Source organism: Antedon mediterranea, chromosome 3 (genome assembly GCF_964355755.1).
Source record: "Antedon mediterranea chromosome 3, ecAntMedi1.1, whole genome shotgun sequence".
NCBI lineage: Eukaryota > Metazoa > Echinodermata > Crinoidea > Comatulida > Antedonidae > Antedon > Antedon mediterranea.
The window spans coordinates 28,191,594-28,198,583 of NC_092672.1; the positions used below are offsets into that span (position 1 = coordinate 28,191,594).

Sequence of the window (6,990 nt, forward strand, 5' to 3'; positions counted from 1 at the left end):
ATGGTACAAATAATGGCACAAGGTGAATGATGAAAGGTTATATCAACGAGGCAAAGCCGAGTTGATATAACCTTTCATCATTCACCAAGTGCCATTATTTGTACCATTACACGAATACAAAACATTCATTATTTGTTTTATATAACATCTAGACGTTTTTTTTTTCGTACACAAAAATGTTTCAAAAAGTACTATTTAACGATCGTTGAATAGTGCGTACTATTGCACGCCATGTGACCCACATTCGTCCAATCAAATGACAGGAATTTATATAGGTGTTATATAAAAAATAATATGTGTTTAAGTGCGTTGCCATTGATGTTTCAATTAGATTAACAGTTGGCGGTTTATTTTATCATCCTTTATTGTAAAACAAATGATTATTGGTTATTTAGGAATTTTAGATTGGCAAATATTATTGTCTCTGTATAATACAAAAATGTTCTAGAAGATGTGTTGAAAATTAAATGATCCTTTCATGCAAGATCAAATTTCATAAGAATAGATAGGCCTACGAGCTTGTCATTGGTTAGTTTCGTTTTGATAAAATTTTGAAACTGGTGTCAGTAATTTCAGTTACTTCGACGTAGGCTAGGCCTACAGTAGTAGTGGTGTGTAGAAAAAAAAGGCTCATCATTGAAATTGTCAAATAAGTATGTTTTCAGGTAGGAAAACAATCTTTTTTATTTGTAATCTACTAATTTATAAGCTTGACTATTTTAACCTTATCAATAGCTAGCCTCTAGTCTAGTAGGCCACACTCACATGCATAGCTAGCTAGGCTATAATAGGTAGGCTAGGCAGGCTGCCAAACTGATGAACTGAAATGAAGGCCTAGTGGAAGCATTTAGTATCATGCCTGTCAAGGGCAAACATTTGCCTTGCCAAGGATAACTACAGTACTGTACTTATTATGGTTATAAAATGGTATGTACTATTAGGCCTTTAGTTCAATACTTTCTTTATTTATCCAAAAGTATACATATTAAATATAACATTATAATATATAATTAGTTGGCCTAGGCCTAGCTAGCTTTCTGCTAGGCTGTCTACAGTAGCTGCTAATGCTATCATTAGTATTAATAGTATACAAATACATGCTAGCCTAGGACGGCTATTTGTTAAACTCGCTTTCTTTATTTCAGATTGTAGGCCTAGCTAATAAGGCCCTTAGGCCTATGCCTAGCTAGAGTACAAAATAATGAAGTACATGTAGGCCTATAATCTTTTCTATGTGAATCAAACGAGAAAAATCTAATGGATGATCAATATTTTTATATACAAAAGGTTGGTATTTATAGTTCTTAACTTTAATATTGAATTGAATAAATTGTGGCCTAGTTAGTCGTCGCGCGGGGGAGAGAGCGATGGATGAAACTTGGCCTAGGCCATACATGAATTAATAATTACGCCACGCGTTAAAATAATTATTATGATATTGATAAGAATCAGCTTGCGTATTTCAAGAAATGTACGAAAATGAATAGCGTAGCGTTGCGACACGGACTTCTCCCGAACAGTTCTGTTTTTTTTTCCGCTTGCGTTGCGTTTATGTCCTAGCTTTACGCATAGAGATTATAATATCTCTATGCTTTACGTTCTAGTGGGAACCATAGAGATATTATAGTGAATCTCTATGTGGGAACCAAGCTTTACAGCAATGGATCATTTTAATAGCTGCGCCATGGCGAACTAGCATGCCTACATGCCTATCGCATCCATCGCTCTCTCCCCCGCGCGACGACTAACTAGGCCACAGCAAAGATATCTTTGGCTACACAGTACTCCCTAGTTAACACTCTGACTCTCGGGTAATGTGGTGCGCGGTCTGTGGCACTAGTGCAAGCTATAATTATTCCGCACGGCGGCTGCTGTCAACAAATCAACTTGTATATGATTGCTGCATGATGTTATGTACAGTATCAATGCGTTATATGAAATCTTTTATTTTGTACTTGAAAAATCATAAAAATTAAAACTATTCATGTAATTATAATTCATAAAGTTTATATATGAATGAAGCAACGACTTTTTTAATTACAAAATAAATAGGCCCAATGGTCACATCTAGCTGGTAGGCCTACTAGTATTATTAGGCATGTAGGCCTGCTAGTTCGCCGTGGCGCATCTATTAAAATGATCCATCGCTGTAAAGCTTGGTTCCCACTAGAACGTAACGCAAGGACGTAAACGCAACGCAAGCGTTTTAACCAATAACAAGCGAAGTTATAGACAGTTAGCAATCACAAGCGAATAAGCCATCGCTTGTGATTGGTCAATTCACTTGCGTTGCGTTACGTCCTTGTGTTGCGTCGCTAGTGAGAACCACGCTTTAGTCTGTTGTAGACAAAAATAGAGTCGCCGATTACCTCGCTCTGGGCATGCGCAATAGCGTGTCGGATTCCCTAACGCTGGGCAGTTGAGTTACGGTGCCGGAATCCTATGACCACGGCGTAAATATTAATACAGTGTTGCAATATTATTTACATAAATTTAATTGATTGCATATTTTACGTGTAAGTGTGAAATGATGTTCTGAATTTTGTTTATGTACAGTATGATTTTTGAACAATGTGTTAAAGATATAATTGAACTGAACAATTTTTTTTTTAAATGTTTTGTTGAATATGCCGTCACTGTAGAGTTGTTCACTTTGACCAAAAAATTAGATTTCAAAAAATGCATTTGTACCTGAAAAGGGGGACAATTTAAACAAACAATTGGTTTTTGGTTAAATATACTGTTTATTTTGTATTTTTGTTAAGTGAAATATTTATTGTTTTTGTTTATTTTCTACGGCAAGTGAATATCTAAATTGTTAAAATTGCAAAATGGCAAGGTATTCAAAGTATGATTGTATTAATCTTCATTGTTCATGTTTTTTGGGGACAATAAATCTTTCAATTAATTTTTTACTGTATTATTTTTGTTTAAACTACAGTAACTTGATTGAATTTGTTTCAGGTTTGGAAAAATAATATTGCCACACTTTTGGAAACCATAGGACAATGTCAACACAGGAATCGAGGCAACTGTTTATTGACTAATAATCGGAACAATGCAATTACAGTAATGTGTTATTGCCATCATTTGGACTTCTGCAACATTAGCACAAGGCACCTGTGACGTGTGTTGTATTTTACTGTAATCAGCCAATATTTATAGTTATTCAATCATGTTAGTTGGCAAACATATTACAAACTGGTTATTAGTATATTATTTATACTTAACATTGGTACCTGAGAACTGTCAGTGAGGATGTACATTATTTGATTGTTGCTTGGATTTTGCCTGATGATTTGATAACACCTGATTAAATGTTATTTTATGTTTTTATAGAAATTAAAGATTAGTGAGATATACAGTATTTATAAAATGTCTCTATTGATGGATTCTGCGACGTAACAGTAACTTTACTACCAACTACTTTAAAACCGTTGATTCAAATTGGATATAGTAATTCAACAAATCAATTACCATTGAAAATATGCCAGATTTCAGCTTGATTTATTTTGGTTGTGTTACTATAAGCTGTTCTTCTAATAACTAAACCATTGCTGTGTTAAATTAATGTTGATAATTTCTATGTTGAATCAACGGTAAATATGTGTTTACACTGAATCAACGTTGATCTGTATACGTTGATTAAACGTTATTTTTTCTACCTTGAATTTGGTTGATTACTCTACAATGGATCAACGTTGATATTTTTTAAAATTTAAACTTTAATTCAACAGTTTTTCAGCGTTATTTCAACGTTTGCGGATAATGTTGAATTAACTTTAATATTTCAACATTGAATCAACGTTGATAATTTCAACGTTAAATCTATGTTGAAATTTACGTTGATGCAAATTTTCATTTCAACTTAATTATTACGTTGTTTCAACGTTAATAATTTCAACATTGAATCAACATTGATAATTTCAACGTAGACATTTTTACGTTGTTTCAACGTTGATAATCTATGTTGAATCAACGTTGACATTTTTGTTGAGGCAAACTTTCATTTTCAACCATTTTTTCAACGTTATTTCAACGTTACTTATTTTAACGTTGTTTCAACGTTGATAATTTCTATGTTGATTCAACGTTGACATTTACGTTGAGGCAAACTTTCATTTTCAACCATTTTTTCAACGTTATTTCAACGTTACCTATTTTAACGTTGTTTCAACGTTGATAATTTCTATGTTGATTCAACGTTGACATTTACGTTGAGGCAAACTTTCATTTTCAACCATTTTTTCAACGTTATTTCAACGTTACCTATTTTAACGTTGTTTCAACGTTGATAATTTCTATGTTGATTCAACGTTGACATTTACGTTGAGGCAAACTTTCATTTTCAACCATTTTTTCAACGTTATTTCAACGTTACCTATTTTAACGTTGTTTCAACGTTGATAATTTCTATGTTGATTCAACGTTGACATTTACGTTGAGGCAAACTTTCATTTTCAACCATTTTTTCAACGTTATTTCAACGTTACTTATTTTAACGTTGTTTCAACGTTGATAATTTCTATGTTGATTCAACGTTGACATTTACGTTGAGGCAAACTTTCATTTTCAACCACTTTTTCAACGTTATTTCAACGTTTGCAGATAACGTTGAATTAACGTTAATTCAACCAATTTTTGCCCACTGGGTTACTACTGTATTAGTATTTAGCCAAATTAAAAAAACAATTCTTCTCACATATTAGAGCATTAGTATTATTATAGGCCTATAGATAACAATAATTTACTAAGTTCACCGATTGCATGAACACACGTGGTATGTGAACTGCGACTAAACAATAAACTATCTAGGCCTAGAGCTTTACTCAATTTGGTTTTTTTAAGGCGAATGTTATCTTATAAACCAAAGCATGTTCGAGAATTAATTTGCTGCCACCTAAGTACTGCTCCACCGAGTAAGCTCTTTAGCATAGTCAGGTACGTGCAGTGGTTACGTATATTGGCTGTTTTTTGCTTAGAAGTCAAAATATGGTAGGCACAGTATACAGTCTTTAGAAGTTACCTTAATTACTTAGCAAAGTGTTTGCAAACTGTGTACTGTATAAGAATAGGGAAACTATGACCCCGCCCCCAACGGTTTATTATCATTTTATACCCAACTCGTTTTCTGCGTTCGCCATTTCCCTCTATTTGCCGTTAGAATGGAAGTAAACTTGAATATGTGTATCGTACAATACAATTTAACAAAAAAGTAAAGGAAATTTGTAATACATGTTTAAATCATTAACCACGTGCTGAGCAATATTATTTTGTACATCCTGCTGCGAACTTCTTCTTCTAAAGCGGAAGAACAGCCACACGACACTTCATGATTAAAGTAGTTTATCAGTAATTTTGTATTCTTGCGCTTAAAAAAATCAGACGCGCGCGTTGATGAATCGAATTCATCCATATCTTCCAATCAAAGTCAAGGACATTTATTATAGAAAGTTTTTTATAATTTTGTTTAAATTGGGGAGGAGCTTAGTTCGAATTTATTTTTGACGTAATATAAATGAGAATGCGTAGTCGCTATAATAAAACGCTTCCGTCTGATGACTCATATATTTCTTCCAGACATCCCTGGCGTTTTACTTTCGTTTTCATAACAATAGTTGATTGTACACCAATAAAATCAGCACACGTGCTGATGTTTTGTTTAGCTAGTTTTACAATTTTTGTGTAGGGCCTACTAAAAAACAGTAATAATATTTGTATGTGTTGCTATGTTACCGTTAATTTGAAATATGTTACTTCCGACTTTTGAGCAAATAGAATGATATTTAATACATTATTTTTGCTTCCGAATTTTAAGCAAATAGATAGAATCAAATATCTGTTAATTTAATAAAACAAAAACTTATGAAATGTGATAAAACCATATTACATTATCCGTCATCTTAGATCTATTTTTTTCTTTTGTGGCGCGAACCACCACTTTTATTCTTTCATAATAGGCCTCCAGTATCATAAATACATTACAAATAATCATCATTATGGTCGTCATTTCTTCGTCATCGTACTATCTTTATTCTCTTCTTTATCGTCTCATCGTCATCGTCTCACCGTAATATTCTCGTCGTCATATCACCGTTATTCTCTTTGTCATCGTTAGCGTCTCATTCACCGTTTCGTCGTTTCTCGCCGTTATCGTCACTGTTTAATCGTCTAATCATAATCGTCATCGTCTCACCGTTATCATCATCGTCGTCTCATCGTCGTTTCACATAATCGCTATCTTCCTAACGTTATCACCATCGTCATCGTCTCACCAGGGAGGTATACCTTCATGGTCTCACCGTATACCACCATTGTCTCATCATCGACTCACCAATCGTTATCGTCTCACCGTATATACCACCATTGCCTCATCGTCGTCTCACCAATTGTCATCGTCTCACCGTATACCACCATTGCCTCATCGTCGTCTCACCAATTGTCATCGTCTCACCGTATACCACCATTGTCTCATCGTCGTCTCACCAATCGTTATCGTCTCACCATATACCACCATTGTCTCATCATCGTCTCACTATATACCACCATTGTCTCATCGTCGTCTCAACAATCGTCATCGTCTCACCATACCATTGTCTCATCATTGTCTCACCAATCGTTATCGTCTCACCATACCACCATTGTCTCATCATCGTCTCACCAATCGTCACCGTCTCACCATATACCACCATTGTCTCATCGTCGTCTCACCAATCATCATCGGCTCACCATACCACCATTGTCTCATCGTCGTCTCATCAATCGTCATCGTCTCACCGTATACAACCATTGTCTCATCGTCGTCTCACCAATCGTTATCGTCTCACCATATACCACCAATGTCTCATCGTCTCACCAATCGTCATCGTCTCACTATATACCACCATTGTCTCATCGTCGTCTCACCAATCGTCATCGTCTTACCATACCACCATTGTCTCATCATTGTCTCATCAATCGTTATCGTCTCACCATACCACCATTGTCTCA

The 6,990-nt window shown here is 34.7% G+C and overlaps 1 long non-coding RNA gene across 1 annotated transcript; it reads left to right on the top strand.

Annotated features, from left to right (window-relative positions):
* The first annotated feature begins 569 nt into the window (after window positions 1–569).
* On the top strand, window positions 570–3,554 carry LOC140043796 (uncharacterized). Its single transcript, XR_011844405.1, has 3 exons — window positions 570–665; window positions 1,146–1,287; window positions 2,965–3,554. It is a non-coding gene; the product is annotated as an uncharacterized lncRNA (long non-coding RNA).
* Window positions 3,555–6,990: the final 3,436 nt, after the last annotated feature.